The following is a 21,049-nucleotide window of genomic DNA, read 5'->3' on the forward strand; positions in this document are numbered from 1 at the left end:
AGACCTCCTTGCCCCATAGCAGGCATGAGAGTCCCATGGGACTGATGAAAGACCGATGCAAAGTACCCATTTAATAGGTTGGCTTTTTCCTGGGCTTCAGTTGTCCCATGTGGTTCAGCAGGGGTCCAGTGTTGCCCTTGCTTTTCCTCCGGCTCCCCACATATCTGAGAAAGGACTTTTTATTGTCCTTGATGCTCAAAGCTAGTTGGAGTTCAGTTTCAGCCTTGGCTTTCCTGGTTTGCTCCATGCAGGACCAGACCAGTGCAGAATATCCCTCCTTGGAGGTGAATCCCGTCCTCCATCCTTTGTAGGCCTTTCTTTTTAGCCTCAGGAGGTCTGCTAGATCCCTGGAAAGCCAAGGGGGGCTGCTGTGCCCTCTTGCTGCCTTTCCTCTGAGATGGAATAGAATTAACTTGTGCATTGAGGATCACTCCCTTGAGGAGCAACCACTCATCCTGAACTCCCCTTCCCTGGGGTCGTGGTCCCTCAGGGCCTTACTGACAAGCCTCCTGAGCTTGTCAAAGTCGGCTTTCCTGAAGTCAAGGACATCTGTTTTGCTGACTGACTTGCCAGCTTAACGGCGGATGGTGAAGGTGATCAGCTCGTGGTCGCTGTCATCCAGCTTCCCATCAATCACTAGGTCACTGATTAGGTCATCCCCAGTAGCTAGTACCAGGTTGAGCAGCGCTTTACCTCTCATTGGCCTGTAGACTTCTTGAGTCAGGTAGAGGTCATCCACGCATGACAGGAAGCTCTGCAACCACTCTGCTTTTGCTGAGTGATCCTCCCACGAGATGTCTGGGTAATTGAAGTCACCCATGACAACCATGGTCCTGGAGCATGTGGCCTTAGCCAGTTCCCAGGTGAACTCCTGGTCAAGCTCTTGACTTTGGGTGGGAGGTCTGTAGTAGACTCCCACCATTGTGTCCCCTGTGCCATGTTCCCCACAGATTGTAACCCAGAGGGTCTCCAGTTGTCCACCCTGGTCGCCAACATCAGCTTGCAGGGACACGTAGCTTTTCTTAACATAGAGAGCTACAACCCCACCCCTTTTATCTACTCAATCTCTCCTGTACAAGGTATAGCCATGTATACCCATGGTCCAGTCATGGGTGGAGTCCCACCAGGTCTCTGTTATCCCTATGACATAGTAATTATTTGTGTTAAGCAGGAGGAAGAGTTCCTCCTGCTTATTCCCCAAGCTCCTGGCATTTGTGTACAGGCAGGCAAGTGTCCCCTTGGGGGCTCTTGCCTTGCCCACAGATTGTACCAGGGCTGGGGCAGGGGCGGGGCCCCCTAAGTGCCTTGGCCTGCTGGCTTTGCAAAGGTTGCTCAGTGGGCCAGCAGTGGCAGTAGTCCCCCCGTCCCCCAGCGAGCTTAGTTTAAAGCCCAGTGAAACAGGTCAGCCAGTCTGCCTGAGAAGAGCCTTCTCCCCAGCAGAGAGAGGTGGAGGCCATCTCTTCCCAGCAGCTCGCTGCCTCTCTTGCCAAAAAGAGGGCTGTGGTCATGGAAGCCAAAGCCTTCCCGATGACACCAGCACCATTCTTTAGTTCACTACCTGGTGTTACCTGTCAGCTCCATGTTCTTGGGAAACCCTGACACAGGATGCTGACTGTCTGACTCACAAAGAATCGCCCCCCCCACCACCTAAACAGAAACTGATTAAGATGCAGTGAGAGACACACCTAAAACCCTCCAGATAAGGGTGACAAAAGTGAAACAACTGCCCTAGGTCTCATTTGCATCTGAGATGGAAACAGATGACCATTCATTTACATGAGAGATGGAGAACAGAAAGCCTGAAGCAGAGACTGCAGTGAATTCTGGGATCAGTGAAGCAGGGGAACACTGCATGATGGGGAAGCTGTGTTCCAAATGCTAATCAACCCCCACACCCAGCTCAGCATTTATCAGACCAGTTCTAATCTGGATTTACAAAGGACTTTTCCTCCCCCCCCACCCCGCCACATACACACACCTCTAAGCAAGGGTAAGTTTACTAGGCATCTCGGGCCGTACATTCCCCAGTCCCACTATGGGAGGCCTATGTAAACTTAATTGGCTAAAACTCGGTTGCCGGGTTAGGGAATGCTGAGGCAATAGAGCGAGTCAGAGGGGGTATGGATAACATTTGAACAATGGTACAGGGTTCATCACAGCGTCCAGCCCGTTGGAGCCCTGTCCACAAGTGTTGTCATACTTTTCCCGAGACAATTGGTAGAAGTCCTCTCCACAACAGGTTATGAACACTCCAATAAGTGCCTTATGTCTGTTAAAAGACTATAGTAAGATCTGGAAAAGTCATGCTAAGCTGAGGCTTGTTCACAGCAAGTAAAAATCCAAAACCCTGATGCTGCAATCTATTGTTTCTGAAGACACCAGGAGATATCCCATCAAATATATCTGCTATCCATAGGAATATCAAGCTGGCTCCTAAGTAGGTGTTTCCTGAGTATCAATCAAGTTCCTGAGATGTTCCAATCAGATAACCCCTTGTCAATAGAGAGGACAATTTGATTTACACTATTGAGAATGCCTGAAAGAAACTGAACTGGGGTATAAAAATCTGTAAAAGAAGCAGCAGTGTGTGTGCTGACACCACTCACTTTCTTCTGGAGAGGCTGCAGGAGGAAGATCATCTCCCTTCAAGGATCGTGCTGAGAACTTTGACCTGTCAGCTTTGCAACCCGAATGCCTTGGACTGGTGAGATCCCAGCTCTCTCTCTCTCTCTTCTCTTCTCCCTCTCTAAGCATAGATTTCTGAACTTGAACTGTATTAGTTAAGCTTGAGCTAAGTTTCCCCAAATACTTAGTGAAACCAGGGTATACTGTGACTGTTTGTGTTTGTTTTTCCTTTGCATGTCTATTACTACTAGTGTCATTATATATTTCATCTACTTAGCAATAAATAACTTTTATAGTCAAACTGGTGGTAATCGGGTATATTTTTCCTTCTTTACTTCTCTTTCCCCACTTGCTCTGCCGCAACGCTCCTTTTACCTAAGCTAAAGATCCCTGTGAAGCCCAGAAATACTGTGGGGTCTGCTCATCAAGAGGCTAAAAGATTGGGACGTGCTGAGTTTGAAACACATAAGGAGATCAGCTTGTACAGGCTGATTGACCCAGTTTGGCTCAGACGTGCCCTAATTAATTGAATGCTGGCCCATGAGGGTGTCATCTGGACACCCAGCCAAATTCAGAGGTATTCTGTTTAACTGTGTGCTTGTGTCTGACTGTGGTTATTGTTGCTCTGATAAACTGATTCTTGGCATATGAGGGTGTCAGCCTGTCCATGCTGATCAACCCGGCCAGGTCAGGCGTGTCACATTAATCTCTGTGTGTTTGTGTGTATGACTGATTTGGGGACTGGAGGAACCCAGCCCCACTGAACTGAGTCCTGCAAGATAGCTCCATTGGGGGTGAGGGCTTGCGGAAGAGAGAGATACAGCTCCATATAGAAACACAAGTAACACAAGCAGCACATTGATAAAATTACCAAGACCCTAGCCCTAATAAATGAGCATACCCCAAAGTAGCGGGCAAATCTGGTAACACTGGATCCTCCTCTCCATCCTCAGCCCATACCCCGAGACACACACACATACACACATGCTATTTACAAATATATGTTTACACAAGCAATAGCTCTTTTCAACCCTGAACTCTGGCACAGGCCTATCCCCTATCCTTCTGATTATACAACAGTCCCTACCCCTTGATAGAGCCCTCTAGCAGCTGGCAAAGAAGCACTTAAGGATAAGTCACAGGTTAATTAACAATTTGACAAGAGGAATAACTAGCAGTGATGGGATACTTGCACATACACCATCAGGTTACATCAGTAGAGTCACCAACATATATAGATAGCCAATACAATAGATTCAGACATAAACAGCTTACAATCCTCTCATATAGCAACAATAGGGATACAATATTACAAACAGAATCCCAATGGCATAAATAACCAGACTGCAACTATTGGCACAGAAGCTGTGCTCTAAGAAGAGATGGCAACACAGGGAAATATCCTATTATCTAATAGAACATCACTACCCTCTCCCAGGTTGCTCAACTAGGAGGGACCCGTAACCATGACACCACCCTTAACAAACAGGGGCCCTAGACTCCCTTCTGTGCCCAGGGTTGAATCATCCCCACTCATGCAGTCTGTCTGCTTCCGTGCACTGATGTGTGCACTGTCGCTCCTGACTCATGCAGGGTTGGAGACCTGTGCTGCCTCATGCAGCTGCTGAGGTCCCATCCTCTCCCAGACCTTCCATGCACTGATCTGTGCACCATCGCCATGGCTTTCTCCACAGTGGGGCACAGACGGAGCCACCTGCCGCTCCCTATTTGGCGAAGGCATCTTCAGGGCACTTCTGGGGCCACTGCTCCGCCCTGCTGGTCAGCTCCACCAGCTCTTCTCAGCCCTTCTTCATTGTCCCTCGTCAAAGCCTGCCCCTCCCGCCCTGAGCATGCTGGCTTTTTATTCCTTCTGCAGGCTCTGCCCCCCAGATTGGGAGTGGACCAGTAGGAGAGCCTCAGGGGCGCTGGCAAGTCTGGGCTGCCAGTGAGCCCACTGACCAGTCTGCCACACAAGTCTCTGGGGGAAATTCTCCCTGTTGCCCCTGTATTCTATACTTGGTTTTACAGGTTCAACCTCACTTGCTGAGCAACATTTGGCCCATTGTCCCAGCCCACATCATGTCATCTAAACACTTTCTCTTGCTTCCCCACACCTTATGGGACTTAAATACATCTTTATTTTGATATACTTTTTCTAAATTCAAATATTTTCCCTAGAACACACACAGGACTAATGCTATTCACTTTGCACTGCTAGAAGGCAAGGGGATATTCTGGTGGTAAGAATGGTCTGAGAATCTATAGACTAGGTGGATCCCCTTCCTTTACTCCCCACCTTACCCCTTGTGGATCTGTTCAGCCCTAATCCAACAAATTTCTTAAGCACTTACATTTTAACTATATGAGCAGCCCCTTTGAAGTCAACAGAGGTGCCTGCAAAGAGGATTAAAGAAACAGGGAAAAAAAAAGGACTCCTGTTCTCATTGTTCCCTGGCTCATCTTTATTTCATATCAGATTCTTGTCAACCCTCCTTTTAAATTTAAAATAAGTTTTTCAACTATCCCAGTATACGTCCTGGTGCTGCCTACACAAAAAATTCCCACTGACTTGAATGAAAGGATTGTGACTTTTGGGGGAGTCAGATTCTAATCTGTCTCACACTCTGTCTATTTGCCCCCCCCCCTCCTGTGGAATGCTCCATCCACCCCACCATGGCAGTATTCACAAGCTGCCTGGTACCTTGAGGTACGTAGAAAAATATTTAAAGCTGTGACTATGTCTGTGTGGTGGCGAGAAACCCCCACAAGCTGCAAAAATGCTGAGGGCAAACCCCAGTGTTCCTGAAAGGGAAAGGAGAGACGCCCCACCAGAGGGAACTCACTGCTGGAGCAGGCAGGGACAGAGCAGGAGATGCATGAGCCAGCGTTTCACTGGCTCTTCAAGTGGCTGCTTCCTGGGCAGAGTGGCAGCCAGCTGATTATGCCAGCTGGAGCCACCACTGCAAGGAGTTCAAAAACCCTGCTGGAAGTCAGCAAAGGGGGAAGGTGACAGAGACCATGACGGATGAAGGGAGGCTCCGGGCACCGGCAACACCAACTTTGCTGGCACTGCCCCGTAACAGGAGAGCAGGGGCTTTAGCTGGCACTAGGCTGGGATGGGTAGTTCCTAGCCCCTCAGCTGTAAGGAGATTTAAGCAGGCACTCCTCTCTTGGGGAGGACGCCTAACATCGGCGGCGGAGGCCCCAAGGCTAGGAGCCAAAGCTTTGACATAATCTTCATCCGGGTACCAGTCTAGATTATTAGAGGCAACACCACACCCCATTTTGCCAAAGGGGCAAGGATTCAAGTACGAAGACCAGGATTCCTGAGTGGCTGGTGCTGGGATGGGGTATAGGGGAGGCGGAGCCCCAAGGAACACCATGGTGTACCTGTGAGTACCTCCATCCCCGGGACCAGAGGGGAAGAAAACACCACTGAACCCCCTTCCTCTTATATATACCATCAAGCCATGGCAGGAGAGTTTGGGGGGGTGGGACCTAAGCATGGGGTGGAGCCAGACTCACAACTCCTACCCAGAGCATGACAATCTGAATCATCAAGTCTTTCTGAATCTCTCCAAATTGATTCAGAGGGTTCAATTCAATTCAGAGAGACTAAAGAGTCTCCTGATTCAATTTGGATTTTGAGATTCATCCACTGAATCATGCCGAATCTCCACCAAATCGAATCAGTGACCAAAGCTCACACAGCCCTAATAAAGAGCCAATTCTTAGCAAGTAGTTGCATTCCAGAACTGTCATTGGCCTCGTTTGCTTTCACATATATGCTTCTCCCTTGACTTCAAATGTCAGTCGTGCCATTTGATTCACTATTGGAAGGCGTTTAAGCTGCCCATACATGTGCTCATTGGCACTCTAATTAGAATGCATTGGAGCAGACTTGATTAATTGATTCTGCTCCATGTTTTAATTAGAACAGTGCAGCGTTGCCACAGCGTCACATGTATTAAGCCCCTGCATGTTTTAAAATGTCTGTGCTGTGTTTTAACTAAACCTCATTGAATGAGGTTTAGATAAAGTCTCCCATGGCTATTTTTAAATGGGTTGGGGCTTAATACACGTGACGGTGAGGCATTTTAATTAGAGTGGCTTTCCAAGAACTGCCCTAATTAAAATGCACCCCCTGCCACCTCCAAGCATGTGTATAGGCAGCCTTGGGTACTGTAGTGATGAAGATGGTATGAGAACCTATATAAGACAGAAGAGTGGGAGTAGAAGTTATTATAAGATAGGAAGGCCTGGTTCTCATTTACACTTACGGATTTTTATAGTGCTGTGGCATATGATTCTGTAAGTGTCCTCCTCCTCAAAATATCACTTGCCAATTAAGGGCTAGATTGTGGTGTGGACTACACAGCCACATAAAAGAGCACTAAGTACATCCCTTATGTCCAAAACATGGGCTACCTAGATTTTTGGCCTGGGAATGGAGCCATAGTTGGGGATTGCTACTCCCTGCTTCAGAGCATGGGGGTAAATAGTATATTAACTCCAGCCCAACAATGCACTAGCCAAAGCAGCAATAGGCAGATGACCTACGTTTCTGCTAATTAAGGCTGGCAGCAAATTATTGCACATTCACACCAAGCCGCAAACAGAAAACAGAGAAGGGAACTTAGAATTCTTTGAAATCACAAAACCTCTCATAGCTGCTCTTGAGACACTGAAGCTAATGGTCCCAGCTACTGCCCAACTATGTTTTTAAAGGCACTATCAAAGTCTACCTGTTGGAAAAGTTGAAACTTAATATCTTGTATAACCATCTAAAAAGCTTCCTGCGAGTGATACAGTCTGAGATAACCATGACATTGGCAGATGGAAGATAAATTTACCAAAAAGAAAAGGTGAAAGAGCTAGACCTTATTAAAGCATCAGGAAAAATATCATTAGGAATGTTCAGTTAAATATGATTATGGTTTAAAATGCATGGGTGGAGACAACATGCAAGGAACATCTGTTACTATTGAATTCTGTCCCTTGTGATTGAGCAACAGCATACGTCTCAACAGACTCGTTTCTTTAGGTTGTTTATATATGTGCACACAGAACCCTACCTGTCTTTATGTATAGTGCCTCTAAGAATATTTCAGAATGTAACCTTGATTTATAATACTGTGAATGCTGGCCTGCTATTTTGTTTGTATAAAAGTTAGATAGGTGAATTGCTTACTGGCGCTGTGATGCTGCTGTGAAGAGTAGCAGATGTTTAACTGTTTTGATTTCCACTCCTCAGGGGACAAAAAGTGAACTCTAGGCACACCTCTAGTTTGCAATGAGGTGGCCCAGTCTTCTAAGTGGGGGGTCCAGTCAGAACAATGTACAGTATTGAATCATCAGAATATCTCCTATGGCCTTTATGCTGTTTTAACTGCTGTACATCTCTCAACAATTTGCACATTGTTTAGATTCCTTTAAAGCAGTCTGCTAATGAGAGTTCTGTTGCCAAGCTTCCTTGTATGGTTTTACAGGCAAGATATTTCCTTTCAAGGGTCTAATCCTCCAAGATCTTACAGTTATATAGCAGCATTATCTCCTGGTCAATAGGCATTGGAAGTCTTCAGCAGAGATGGTTGGGAAATTCCATCCAAGTAAAAATTTCATTTAAAAAAATATCAAAGTGTTTAAAAATGGATAGGTTTTGATCTTCTGGGGAAAGCAAAAAGAACCAGGACATTATTATAGGGGAATCATCTTAAACTGAAAGGTCGGCATAGTATTTTTAGTACTAGTAATATTAAAAGGATGGCACACAGATGCTCAGAAGACTAGATTTAGCTCAGGTGGGTAACAAGGTATTATTTAGCAAGAATTCTGTGGCCAGACGCCAGAAAAATGCACACCATGTATAATGCCAAGACAGGGGTTCCTAGAAAGCCAGTTTATTATAGTCTCTAGACCTGAACAAAAATATCTGTAAAGAATCATTACACTCCCTCCTTAGCTGCCTTGCCATCAGCATATTTTTATAGACATAAGCCATTTTAAATTATTCCATTTGTTTAATTCATCTTCCAACACAGATGTGGATGGCCCACTGAGGCAGGCAAGAAAGACAAACCCAGTTTCTGCAGCCTGATTAGAAGACATGCCCCAAAGCAATCCGTCAGGTGAGAAACAGCTGAGAAAGGGTGGCTTTCCCCAAAGCCATGGCTAATCAAAATGTATGGCTTTCAAAGGAGGCAAACTTTATTATTCTTAAGGAAAGAATGCAATCCACACAATGTTTTGAGGTCTGGCATTGGGTACTTGAAATATTTCATGTGGTTCGGCCTTGTAGCTATTAAAATACTTGGTGCACCTGCCAGTCAGCCAGCTTTCCTGTGGTTGAAGATGCTGCATTTGCATCTTCTTTATCCTCCCTGGCAGTTCATCCAGCTTTCTGTCCTTAGTTTACAAGGACTATTCATCTTCTCCATCTGACTTTGAAATAAGGGACAGAAAGAGCTATCACAAATCAACTGTCTGTGAGAGGTTTTCACTGACTAGAATGGACAATCCACTTACAATATACAGAACAAACAGGAACATGAGATTTTCATTTGGATCTATAAAATGACTTTAGTTCTTATTGAACCCCTATATTTCACCCTGTGAGCCTTGGCATTAAGTCAGTCAATTGAGATTGATTTTCTAGCATTAATCCAGATAGACACCACTGTAATGGAGCACAGAATTTGGCCCCCCATGTTTATAATGCATCTGAATAGAGCCACATCTCTGAAGAACTTGCCTGTAGCGTTCCCTTAATGTAAACGCTATCTTCTCGCTATCCCATATTTCTGCCTTGTAGCCCAATAATCCAGTCAGATAATGTAACCAGTTGGCAAAGATGAAGAGGCATCTTATAGATTGTAAACCTCAAACTTTGTGAGAGAACATGTGCACTCACACAGACCTTGGTTTAAAGAAATTGGAACAAACCCCTCTCTCAATAGACAAAAGTCTGCTGTCAACTATCCCCACGCATACCCAATGAAACATGAGTGGAGTTACTCCATCTTAACATGGATCTAACTCGGAGCAGAAACTGGCCAGTTGAAGTCAATGGGAACATTGCCATGTCTGTTCGCTTCAAGGAGAGCAGGGTCATTGTATCTGGCTTGGCTACAAATTACATTCAGCCTTCAGTTGTTATTTTTTGGGGTGGAGGGAGGAAACGGCTGAGAGAGGGAAAGGAAAAGGAGGGAAACATCCTAGAAAGCCAAAAGGAAAGGGTTGAAAAACAGCATCATTATATACTCTTCCTTTCAGAACAATAAAAACCCCAACAAATGTCTCCAAAAGAATATTGGCTGCCTCCAAAATCAAGCTAGCAATCTTGAATATTTACCCTGAGGAAAAATGTCATGGTGGAAAACATGAATGATTTTTAAACCACGCTTTATTTTACAGGGAACAATTTTACAAGCACTCCTTCTAGAGCAATTGTTGGCTATTTGATGGTGTGGTAAGGATCAAATATTGGCAAAATGTCGATGTGGTGAATACCGTATAATCACCAACTAAATTCATCATTAGGTTTGCCTTTAAAAACAGCATACGTGTTAAATGATATTTTTAGGTCTATATATAATTACCAAGTACTGTACTCTGGAGGAGTATGGAATTGCTGTGCTCTTGCACTAGGAGCATATAGTTATTCACTGGGCTTCTCTACACACACTATTAATGCATAGCAATAAACTTCAGCACACGTTGCACCAGTTTATTGCTCCCAGGCATGCCGTTTGAACATGAGCCCATGACTGTAGCATGTTGAGCTGGGGCAGAGCAGTCCTGGTTGGCAGGGGGCCCAGGGAATCAGCACAGAAAAGGATTCAAGGGCTGGAGAATATGCCTTTTAGTGAGAGGCTTAAGGAGCTCAATCTACTTAGTCTAATAAAAAGGAGGCTAAGCAGTAAGTTGATTATGGTGCATCAGTGTCTTAACAGGAAAAAATACTGGGCACTAAAGGGCTCTTTAATCCAGCTGATGAAAAGCAAATGCTGGAAATTGAAGTCAGACAAATTCAAGTTCAAAGTAAATCCAAAAGCTAACATTGCAGGTAAGTTAGCCGCTAGGACAAAATACTGAGGGAGCTTGTTGATTCTTTGTCTCAGATGTCACTTTTTGAAGAGATTCTTTAGCTAAATCTGAGGTACTGCACTTAGTGGAAGATGCGTGAAAATCTACCGACCTGTGATCTAGATGATCTAATTGTTCCTACTGATCTTACGTACTATGGGCTTCCCTTTGTAGACTGTAGCCACCCTAAAGGCATCACCCTTTGCCAAGAGCAGAATTATTAACCCTACCAATGAAGGGGGGGAATCCTTGCAAGATACAGAATTAGTTGTCAACCATCAAACAAGCCTGAGTGGCGGTTCATGGTCTGTAAACAGCCAGGCTCCAGAGGCTTCACTTTGCAGAGAATCCCCAGCACAGAATAATAACTATTTAGTTTTGTGGGTCCATCCAACAGTCCTCCTCTTCATACCTCCCCTCAACTTTGATTGTGAATCAGAAGTCACAGGATACTGCGTGTAAGGAAAATAAGAATTAGTTTACTTGGTATGTCTAACTCCTTGGGTGAATATATTTCCCCAGGACTAGATGTTGCCAATGTTTCTATCTAATACCCACCAGTGTTGATTATCTGTCACACTGTCTAGTAATTCTACACTTTTGGTGGCACCTAATGCTGTTTTGCCAAGTGCTCGATGCTTGAGTTTGATACCCTTCTTAGACCTGGCTTTGTTGCATTTTTAGAAATTTATGTCCTTTGAGCTTCTGCACAGATGATTCTGGATTACTGTTTCAGTGTTTCACTGATTCCATGTTTGTCTGCTTTTCCTGATCTGAAGCCCATTATGCGAGGAAACAGTTATCTACTCTCCCTCTCTCCTCCCATTTATACTTTAGTCTAAGGGTCCCCGAGGGAATCCTAATTAAGCCAAATCCAGTAGTACTTTAAAGTATCTCCTAAAACCTTGGGAGAAAGGTCACTTTTTCTACACAATCCCACTTACATATCAACTATTTATAATACTGTTAATCAATTCTTGCCTGTTACATAGTATTTGTGAAAGTCTCTCAGAAGTATTATAAACATTAAAAAAATTATCAATGCTGAACAGCTGATATTCATTACTTTGGTTTGAAAGCTTTTCCCAGGCACACCCAGAGGTTGATGTAGTAAACCTATATCTAATGACAAGATGCATATTGGCTCATGTCTCTCTGCTTCTGTGTGCCAAAGTGTTTTGTATTTTCTTCAGCCTGCGTACTCACACAGCTTTGAGTCAGGATAATACTGTCAAGTATTCCCACTGATGTTAGATAGCATTAAGAGATTAAGTGAAAAGTATAGCCAGTACTGAGCCTATGGTTTAACGTATCTAAAAATTCAAGATAATACATGATCTGTTTTCTGGGCTGGTGTCTAATATTCCATTAATACCAGATTAGTTCATGATGCTATTTCATACCTCTATAATAGCACAAATTTACTGCATAACTGTCTAAAGAGCAAACATAAGAATTGATTTTCCTCCTGCACTGTGCAACTTGGTTTGTCAAGGACTTGATTTAAGACTCAGGTAAGTAAAAACAAAATTAGGTCTATAGTCTTTATTCATGAGGAAATATAAATAATGGAAAAGCATGGAACATTTGGAGGTGATGTAACTCAGGGGATTGGAAGTGGTGTGAAAAAATAAGCCTTCTTGATTTATATGTGTTCTTGGAGGACATTTAAATATCACCATTTGAATTTGCATGAACGCCGTGTGCCCCCGGAGGCTGGGAGGGCACGGTGACCACCTGCAGGTGGCGGCAGCAGTGTTGGTGGTAGGGGTGCGGCAGCAGCGAGTGGGGTGCTCCCGCAGGCAGCCATGGAGGTGTCAGGGGGCAAGCGCCGATTGGTGCTCAGTAAACAGCTGCTGACACCTCACGTTTCGCAGGGGATGCACCGCCAATCTCAGGGGGTGCATGTGCACCTGCGTGCACCCCCTATGCATCGCCAGTGCTAATTTGGTAACTTATAACCACATTGCATTTGTTTTGCCCAGGTATAAGTGACCACCTGATGGGCCAGGCAGTGGCAAATCAGGCCCTAGCCTTGGTGTGTAACATAGGCAGATCTAATAGGTAGTGGCAGGAAGTCAGTATTAGCTCAGAGCTGAGAAGGAGAGTCCTCTCAAAGAACTGTGGGAGCTAAGGAGCTAGGGGAGGGGTGGCTCACAAGCAGAGTACAGAAAGCCGCATCTGAGAGAGCAGAGTCTAATGTAATCATGCTACAAAAAACAGAATAGGGGATTGCCAATGGCTGGAGGAGAATCAGAGCAAATGAATGTTGAAAGGCAAAGTAATAGAGCTAGAAAGAAGGCAGTGGGGTACTCAGGAGTAGTTCAGACAGAGCAGGATGGAGATCCAGCAGAGCAGAGCTGTAGCTGGAGAAGTTTGGTTAAGATCTCCAGGGCTTGCAGAGCAGGGAAAAGCATCAGTGAAAGTGCAGAGCTGTGAGCGTTGCTTGCCAACTTTTGTTCTTTTTCACTTCTCAAAATAGTTACTTGTTAAAACTAGTCTCTTGCCAGGATGTCACAATCAAGACATTTGCTCCAGCTCTTGGCTGCAATTCCTTCAGCTCAAACATGCTGGGTACAGCCCAACTCCCTCCCCCAGGAACACAGCAGAAAACACAAATCTGCACTGCTCTGAAAATTCCTCTTTAGACCCTTTCTCTGCCCCCTCTTGTGCCATTCTCCTCCCTGCTGGCACAAAGAGAGAATTCATATTCATTTAGCCCATTAGTGACGAGCCTCTTTTGGATGGTTTTTGTAGTGCAAGCATTCATTTGTGACCATCCTGAAGTGGTGCAGCTACTTTAGGGCCTCCGCTGACCCCCATGGAAAGTTTTGCTAGTGTAACGCACTGGGGCTTGGGGCTGTGAGCGTGGCTGTGGGTGGGGTACATCTTGGCTAGAAAGCCTAGAATCATTCTCTCAAGCTGTAGCAACTCAGGCTTTCAGTTTTCTGAGGTCCCTGTTTTAATCCCAGTGTGTTGGCCAAGAGGACTGCCACTGACAGTAGCATCTGACATTAAAAATTGATAGCTCCTACTCCAGTGTGTAATGTTGCAATTCTCAGGGAGGAAGGAAAGCTGCCCAGAAGCAAAATCATATTACTGCCCAGAAATTAATCAGAATCTCACGGTTCTCTTGCCAGTGTTTAGTTCTATGATCCATCTCTTTAGACCCCAAAGCTATGACAATTACTTTTTCTTTTGGTAAAGGTGCAAAGGCAGTGGAGGTGTATATGCCTAAAGGGTGAGCGGGGGGAAGCATCTACAGCACATTGTGGACAGACCTGACAAAGATAAAAAGAAAGTGCCTTACTAATCTCAGTGAGAGATAGAGGCATTACAGACAGATGCTCTGCCCTGGGAAGCAGTGGCAGCAGTATTCAGGCTGAGGGTGGCAGTGACAGTTGCCACCTTTCTTCTGCCCCCTCTGCACTAGTGCCCAGGGTTGGTGCCCTGGTCACCCACCCACTGTTGGTGAGAGACTGTGATGAAAAGGAAGGAGTGACAGTACTGAAAGAGGTCAAAGAAACCTCTGTCAATTCAGGCTCCCAGCAACTTCAGACTTCACTGAGACTAGTAATATGCTCGAAGCCAGGCATGTGCTGAAGTACCTAACAAGGCAAACAAGGCCTCAAGAAGAAAAATCTTTCATGCAAGTCAATATATACCAGTCCTTACCTCATTTTAGGATTTCATTCCTCATTTGGCTTGCAAAATGGCACTCAGATACCTTGGTGCAGTAAGCTGGAGCTGACGGTTGAGATCATGTTATGTTGGAATAATTGATGGTTGTATTCTGGCAACACCTTATTGAAGGCATTTCTGCTCCAGTTCAATTCTATCAGAGACAAAACAGGGAATGCTTTTGATAAAGCTATTTTTATTGCCATCTAGAAAAAACATGGGAGAGAAGAAGTACTGTGATCCCTGTTTCACAAATGAGCTAAGGTACACAAAAATTAAAGTGACTTGCCCCAAATCATATAGAAATCTGAGACAGGAATTAAACCTACATTTCCAGTTCACAGCCTGTACCACATTACCATCCTCCCCTCTCTAGCCTCCTTTTATCTCAGGCATGTAAATGCTGCAGTGTTGTCAGCCTGGCATAAGGGACTATGCCAACTAAGTGGGCAAAACACTACCTTGCAACTCTAACAAGCTCCACAGCGATTTGGATTCATTCTAACATGCAGAAATAACCTCTTTGGGGATGTGTGTGTATGCATGTGTGGGGGGGTGTGTGCGCATGTGCAAAATTAACAAAGCAACCACCCTGCCAAGGCTGTGTTATTAGGGTGGAGTGTTTGGCAAGTCCACTGTCAACAGGTCTAAGCTCAGCTAAATCAGAGAATGCTGTGTAAAGTCTGACTCCATGACAAACAGAGCCCCTACGTGCTAACTTTGTCATCTCTGGAAGGCTAAAAAGTTAGTCAAACATGTGGCCTTCCCAGCATGTACAGCCCTGTCTGACTTTTCACACAAAGCTTGTATGCAAACACACAGATTTGATTCCCCTAAAAGTGTAAATCAACTTTAGTCATTATTGTCCTCAAAGAAAGTTGATTATTTACTGGAAGACTTTCCCTGGGGAAGAAAAATGAAATGGAGTTCCTTACCCTTCTAGTTGCTGTGTGGACATGTATTGCATTGTGACACTTTTCTCTCATATAGCATTGGTCTAGTCATTACCTTCTGCCCTTAATCATGGATAAACACAGTGGCTCGGTGGAATATGCATTTCTATTACGTGTTCCTCAGCCAATAGTTAAATGTTGAATTTCAGGATAAGAGAAACACAATTGCACTTTAAAGTTCTCAGTAATCATTCAAGCCATTTGGTAGGACCCATTGCCAGGGTAGTACCAGTGGGCCCTGGGGAGAGTCTAATCCCACATAAATATCTATGTATAGGAACCCTACATCAAGGGTAAAGTTGACTCAACCAGCTCTGTGTCTCCTCTACCAGACATTCTGGGTAATGCCGCAGAGGAAAGCAGACAGAGGCAGTGTTAATGAAGTGGGCATGATCCTAAGTGGCCTGCACTCAGGGGGACTATTGAAACCAGAGTGTGAGGCTGATCACTCCTGAGGATGAACTGCTTCCTGGCAGCCTCTGAGTGGGGGGAGCATAAATCATTCCCCCTGTGTTGCTGGACTGCCATTAGTATGAGTGCAAGGATGAATGTTCCCCAGTAGGCAAAGGCAGAGGCGTAACAAGCAGAGTTGGTGCCCCAGACAAACTGCATGGGAGAGCAGGGTGGTTGTGCCCAGGTCCCAAGAGCTGGAGGGGGCACATGTAGTTGTAAGAGGGAGACAGGAGGGTGCAGGAGTCTTACCCTCACTAAGACCTCTTCAACAGTCCCCAGCTGAGCTGCATGCTCTGCCTGCCCTGACTGTTATTCATAAAGCAGCAGCCACAGCTGGGGACTGTTTTGGAGTTGGTGGCAGGGGGAAGCCCTGGAGGTGCTTTTGCTTCTGGGACGCAGGGGGTGGGAAGGGTGATTTTGGTGCCCTTCCGATCTTGGTGCCTGGGGTGGATGCCCCTCTTGCCCACCCTTAGTTATGCTTCTGCCAGTAGGAGTTAAAAGAACTTAGGACATTGCATGATGTTCTCACAGGACCTGACTCCACACAGAAAAGAATGTTACTTTATATAACTCCCATTTACCTAGACGCATGCAAACATGTAGTAAAAAAACCCCTCTTCTTGCTGCAGTATACTGCTGATAACTTAACTGTGGATCCTAGGGTCTCTGCTGAGCATTCCAGTGCTTTCACCTCTTTCAGTAAGCTTATCAGCATTTGAACTGCAGCACACATAGGGCAACAGGTGTAGAGAGCCTAAGAAACATTATAATTATAGGTATAGTATAGTCGCTGACAGACAAAATGTTGGTTGTCACATACATGTGAACCAAATACAAATTTCAAGTAGAAGCTAGTTTTCAACCAGTAAAACAACAACTTACCAACTGTTCATTGTCTCCTAGCTGTAAACCATTTGTAGCCCAGCACAAAAGCTTCAGTTTTGACTTAAATAAATTTCTACAGGTGGATTCTGGCAGAAAGTAACCTAGAGAGGTAACATAGATGATTTGAAGAAGGAAAGCTAGAGGTAACACATCCCAACCAGAGAAATATTAATTGCAGCTTCATTTCCCAAAATAATTTCATTAAGGACTGTCTTTAGCCACTATACTGCCTTTCTATAATTGCATTGGAAAAAGTCAGGAGTCATGTATCCTTGCGCTGAACGTGATGGAGAAAATAATTTAATTTGCTATCATTTTGGCAGTCTGCAGTGATATAAGACAATGCAGTATTTCATGAGTTCCATGTTTGGTCAGTAAGCTATTAAGCTTTTACATATGCTGTCACTTTTCAGATTAATTTTCTTTTCTTGTTTTTAAAATCCTACAACTCTGCACAGACTTATTGCTACTTATGGCTACTGCCTGACAGACATTCAGCGGGCATTTTCAAGTATTAGTCTACTGAGTGCTTTTTTTTGCATGGCATAAATAGAATCAAATTATGTAACACTGAAAATGGCTTTGCAAGAAGCAGCAGAATGTGACTAGACCTGGCAGCAGAGTGCATGAATAGTCTTGCTTAGTTTGGAGAAGTCTTAAAAAAATCACATCCGTGGAGGATCTGACCTGCATCTGTGTATGTCCTTTAGCTTGGAGGAAAGACAGTTCGGTGATCAGAATATTGTTCTAGATCTTAAGAGAGCCTGTTCTGCCTATAGACACACTAGGTGGCACCAAACAGGTCACTTAAGTCTCTTTCATGTTTAATTCCTCACCTATAAGATACTTCCTTCCTCCACAAAGAATGTTATAAGGATAATTACATTAAAGGCTGTTAGCAGACCAGGTGCTATAGTACTAGGGACTATATAGATGCCTTGGGTAACTAGGCTTTATTAGATCCACACCAGTTGACTCCAGCTGAGGTTGTGTGGCCCCATGTTTTAAGACCCAAAAAGGCATCTATTTCAGGTCTCAGATTGCTGCCTAGTATGTATCACAGGGCAGTGTGATGTGTTAGGACAGGTACATAAATAGCTTAGGTTTGCTGCAATAAAAATGGCCGGCAAGAAAGAACAGGGCAGGGGCCCGGAGAGGGGACTCGCTGCCGTGGAGGCGAAGGACCCAGGAGGGGAGCTGGCAGACAACTCCGCACCAGGCGGGAGTGCGGACCCCGGCGGGGAGTGGCCGCCTGCCCAGGCGGAGGGAAGGACAACGGTGGCAGCTGGACCCAGTACCCTGAGCGGGGAGCGGTGGATCGACCCGGAGGACGAGGATTCCAGCAACGGGGAGTTCTGGGACGGTGAACCTCCAGCCTCCGGGACTTACAGGTATGGGGTCAGGGCGTGGGCCTGGGAGGGCACCGACGAGGCACAGTAAGGGCCTAGACCGGTGCCGGACACTGGTGGCCAGGAACCCGGTGAGGAGTATCCCCAGGGAGGTCCAGGTCGAAGGCTTGGTGTTAGCTGGCTAGGTTTCTCACCTTGGACAAGGAATCCGGTGAGGAGCATCACCGGGAAGGTCCGGGCGAGAGCCGGGGACTCGAGTACAAGGAGACCCGAGGAGGCGTGAGGCCGGGGTGAAAGGGGGTGGCGGAGCCCCGCAACGTGACTGCCGGGGACCCCGGGCTACGGAGAACCAGGGGCCATCCTACTGAACCTAACAGCAAGTTGTGGCGGGCGAGAACAAGGGCGGGAACCTGATGATCCAACATCTGCTCCGGGCAACGGCGTCCCAGGTGAATAGTGGCGCCCTTCCACCGTGAGCCGCTATTCCGCAGGGGGTTCACCCTACCCCCCTTCTCCAGCCCAATGGTCACAAGTGGTGCATTGGCCGGGAAACTTCTTCCCCGTTTAGGGGACGATTTTTTTAAAAATGCAGGCAGCCGAGATGGCGGCGACTGACTTGATGGCCCAGACACTTCAGGCTGTGACCCAGTTATTGGGGGCCCAGCAAAGGATGATGGCGCAACAGGGCCCCCCGATCATCCGGATTCCAAAAATGACAACGGAAGACGATCTGGAGGCCTTCCTAGAGGCGTTCGAGCAGCAGGCCATCATACTCAGACTCGATAAGGCCTACTGGGCGAGCCAGCTAGGGACACTAGTGGTAGGCAAAGCCCAAGAGGCTTATAGAGCCTTATCACAAGAAGAGGCCCGTGATTATGAGGCTGTTAAAGCCGCTATTTTATACTGCCTCGAAATCAACCCGGAATACTATTGGCGACTATTTCGGGCCAAGAAGGGACCCGAGGAGAGGCAACCCTGGGTATTATTGCAACGCCTTAGGGATCTGTTCGGTAAGTGGGTCAGTTTACCCACGTGCACGATGGCCGCACTGGTGGATAAGATTGTAATGGAACAATTTGTAAACGATCTGGAGGAGCGGACGCAGAGGTGGGTCCGCCAGCACTCCCCAGAGTCCTGCGAGACTGCTGTAAAGCTGGCGGAATCCTTTATGGCGGCTGAGTGGCACTACCCGCGCGAGAAGCGAGGACCAGGGCCTGCAGCTGGGAGGGAAATGGAGTGACGTAAACCCGGTCCCAAGGCTCCAAACAGGGATGTGGTGTGCTTCCATTGTGGAAAGATGGGGCACTTTGCCCGAGAATGCCCCGGGCGGGGCGCGGATAGGTGGCAGTCCCAGGGATACCCTCATAGGCTGGGGGAAAACCCCCGAGATCAAGTCCAGGGAGAGCCAATGGATTGTAGCTTTGGGGCAGGGAAGGGCGAACCCCGGTGGAAGCGTCCCACGGTGAGAGCCCGAGTGGAGGGCCGCCCGCTCTCGGCCGTCTTAGACTCAGGGTGTGCCCAATCTTTGATTAGGGCAGAGCTCCTCCCGCCCGGGCAGCAGTGGCAAGGGGAGCCCATAAGGGTGGCGTGCCTGCATGGGGAGACACAGGCTCTTCATCGAGCACAGGTGCGGGTGCACGTTATGGAATTTCGAGATGAGATATTGGTCGGGGTTGCCCCTAAGCTGGCATGTGATATGTTGTTGGGTAGGGATTGGGCCCCTCTTTACGATGTGTTAGAAAAGGTTCGGGACCTAGAAACAGCACGGAGGGCTCAGTGGGTTCGGGATGAGTGGCTCGGCGAGGCTGAGGCGGAGGAGCCCCTCGTGGACTGGCAGGACATCGTGAGTGGATCGTAGTTCCGGCAAGGACAAGAAGAGGACCCAGAGCTACGGGAGTTGTGGATGAGGGCTCGAGACGAGCAACACCAACCGGAGACAGAGTCTGATGGAGACAATGAGTTCCAGGTGAGGCATAATCTCTTATATCACATCCGGCGAGGGGAGGTTGGCGCAGAGGCGGGGGAACAGCTGGTAGTCCCAGGCTGTTTTCGGCAGATGGTATGGCAGTTGGCTCATGCTAACCCCATTGGGGGACACCTGGGCAGGGACCGGATCCTTGGGAAGATATCCCGATGGTTCTTTTGGCCCCAGATGAGGGAAGACGTGGCCCGGCGGTGTGCCGCATGCCCGGTGTGCCAGAAGGCTAGGGAGGACCGGCCTCCACGGGCCCCTTTAAGACCTCTGCCCATTGTAGGTGTACCTTTCTCACGGGTTGCTATGGACGTGGTGGGCCCGTTGCCCCGTAGTAGTAGTGGCCACCAGTACATTTTGGTGTTTGTGGACTACGCCACTAGATACCCGGATGCAGTCCCACTGCGGTCGGTAACGGCGCCGCGAATTGCAGAGGAGTTAGTGCATTGGATCTCCTGGGTGGGAGTGCCCCATGAGATCCTCACTGACCAAGGGCGGAATTTCATGTCAAGCGTCTTGCGCGGGGTATGCCAAACCCTGCGGATCAAACAACTTCGAACCTCGGTGTACCACCCTCAAACCAACGGGTTGGTAGAACGGTTCAACGGTACCCTGAAGAAGGTGCTCCGCAGTGCGTTCAGAATGACCTGCAGCGTTGGGACCTGATGCTGCCGCTAGCGTTGTTTGTGCTGCGGGATGCCCCGTCTGAGTCCCTGGGGTATTCCCCTTTTGAGCTAGTGCTAGGCCACCGCCCCCAAGGCCTGCTACAAATTCTTAGAGAGGAGTGGGAGCAGGGGCCCGCAGCCATCATCAACCCGTCCAGATATCAGCGGGATTTCCAGCAACGGGTCCGGAGGGCCCGCGAATTGGCTGCAGACAATCTACAGTATGCTCAGCAATGACAGAAAGAGAGGTATGACTCGCACTCCAAGGTATGGGAATTCTAGCCAGGGGAAAAGGTGTTAGTGCTATTACCCACCTCGACAAGCAAACTGTTAACCAAGTGGCAAGGACCGTTCGAAATCATGCGGCGGGTGGGGCCTGTC

At 47.0% G+C, this 21,049-nt stretch overlaps 1 long non-coding RNA gene across 1 annotated transcript in view; it reads right to left on the reverse strand.

Annotated features, from left to right (window-relative positions):
• Window positions 1-10,026: 10,026 nt before the first annotated feature.
• LOC149866243 (uncharacterized) overlaps window positions 10,027-21,049 on the reverse strand; it is a 31,416-nt gene continuing 20,393 nt past the window's right edge. The window contains exons 3-5 of the long non-coding RNA XR_016441581.1: window positions 16,680-16,783; window positions 14,386-14,545; window positions 10,027-11,162 (exon numbers count right to left, since the gene is read on the reverse strand). This is a non-coding gene — a long non-coding RNA (uncharacterized LOC149866243). The remainder of the gene's footprint in view (window positions 11,163-14,385; window positions 14,546-16,679; window positions 16,784-21,049) is intronic.

Source organism: Crocodylus siamensis, chromosome 4 (assembly GCF_052110815.1).
Source record: "Crocodylus siamensis isolate JL-2025a chromosome 4, ASM5211081v1, whole genome shotgun sequence".
Classification (NCBI taxonomy): Eukaryota; Metazoa; Chordata; order Crocodylia; family Crocodylidae; genus Crocodylus; species Crocodylus siamensis.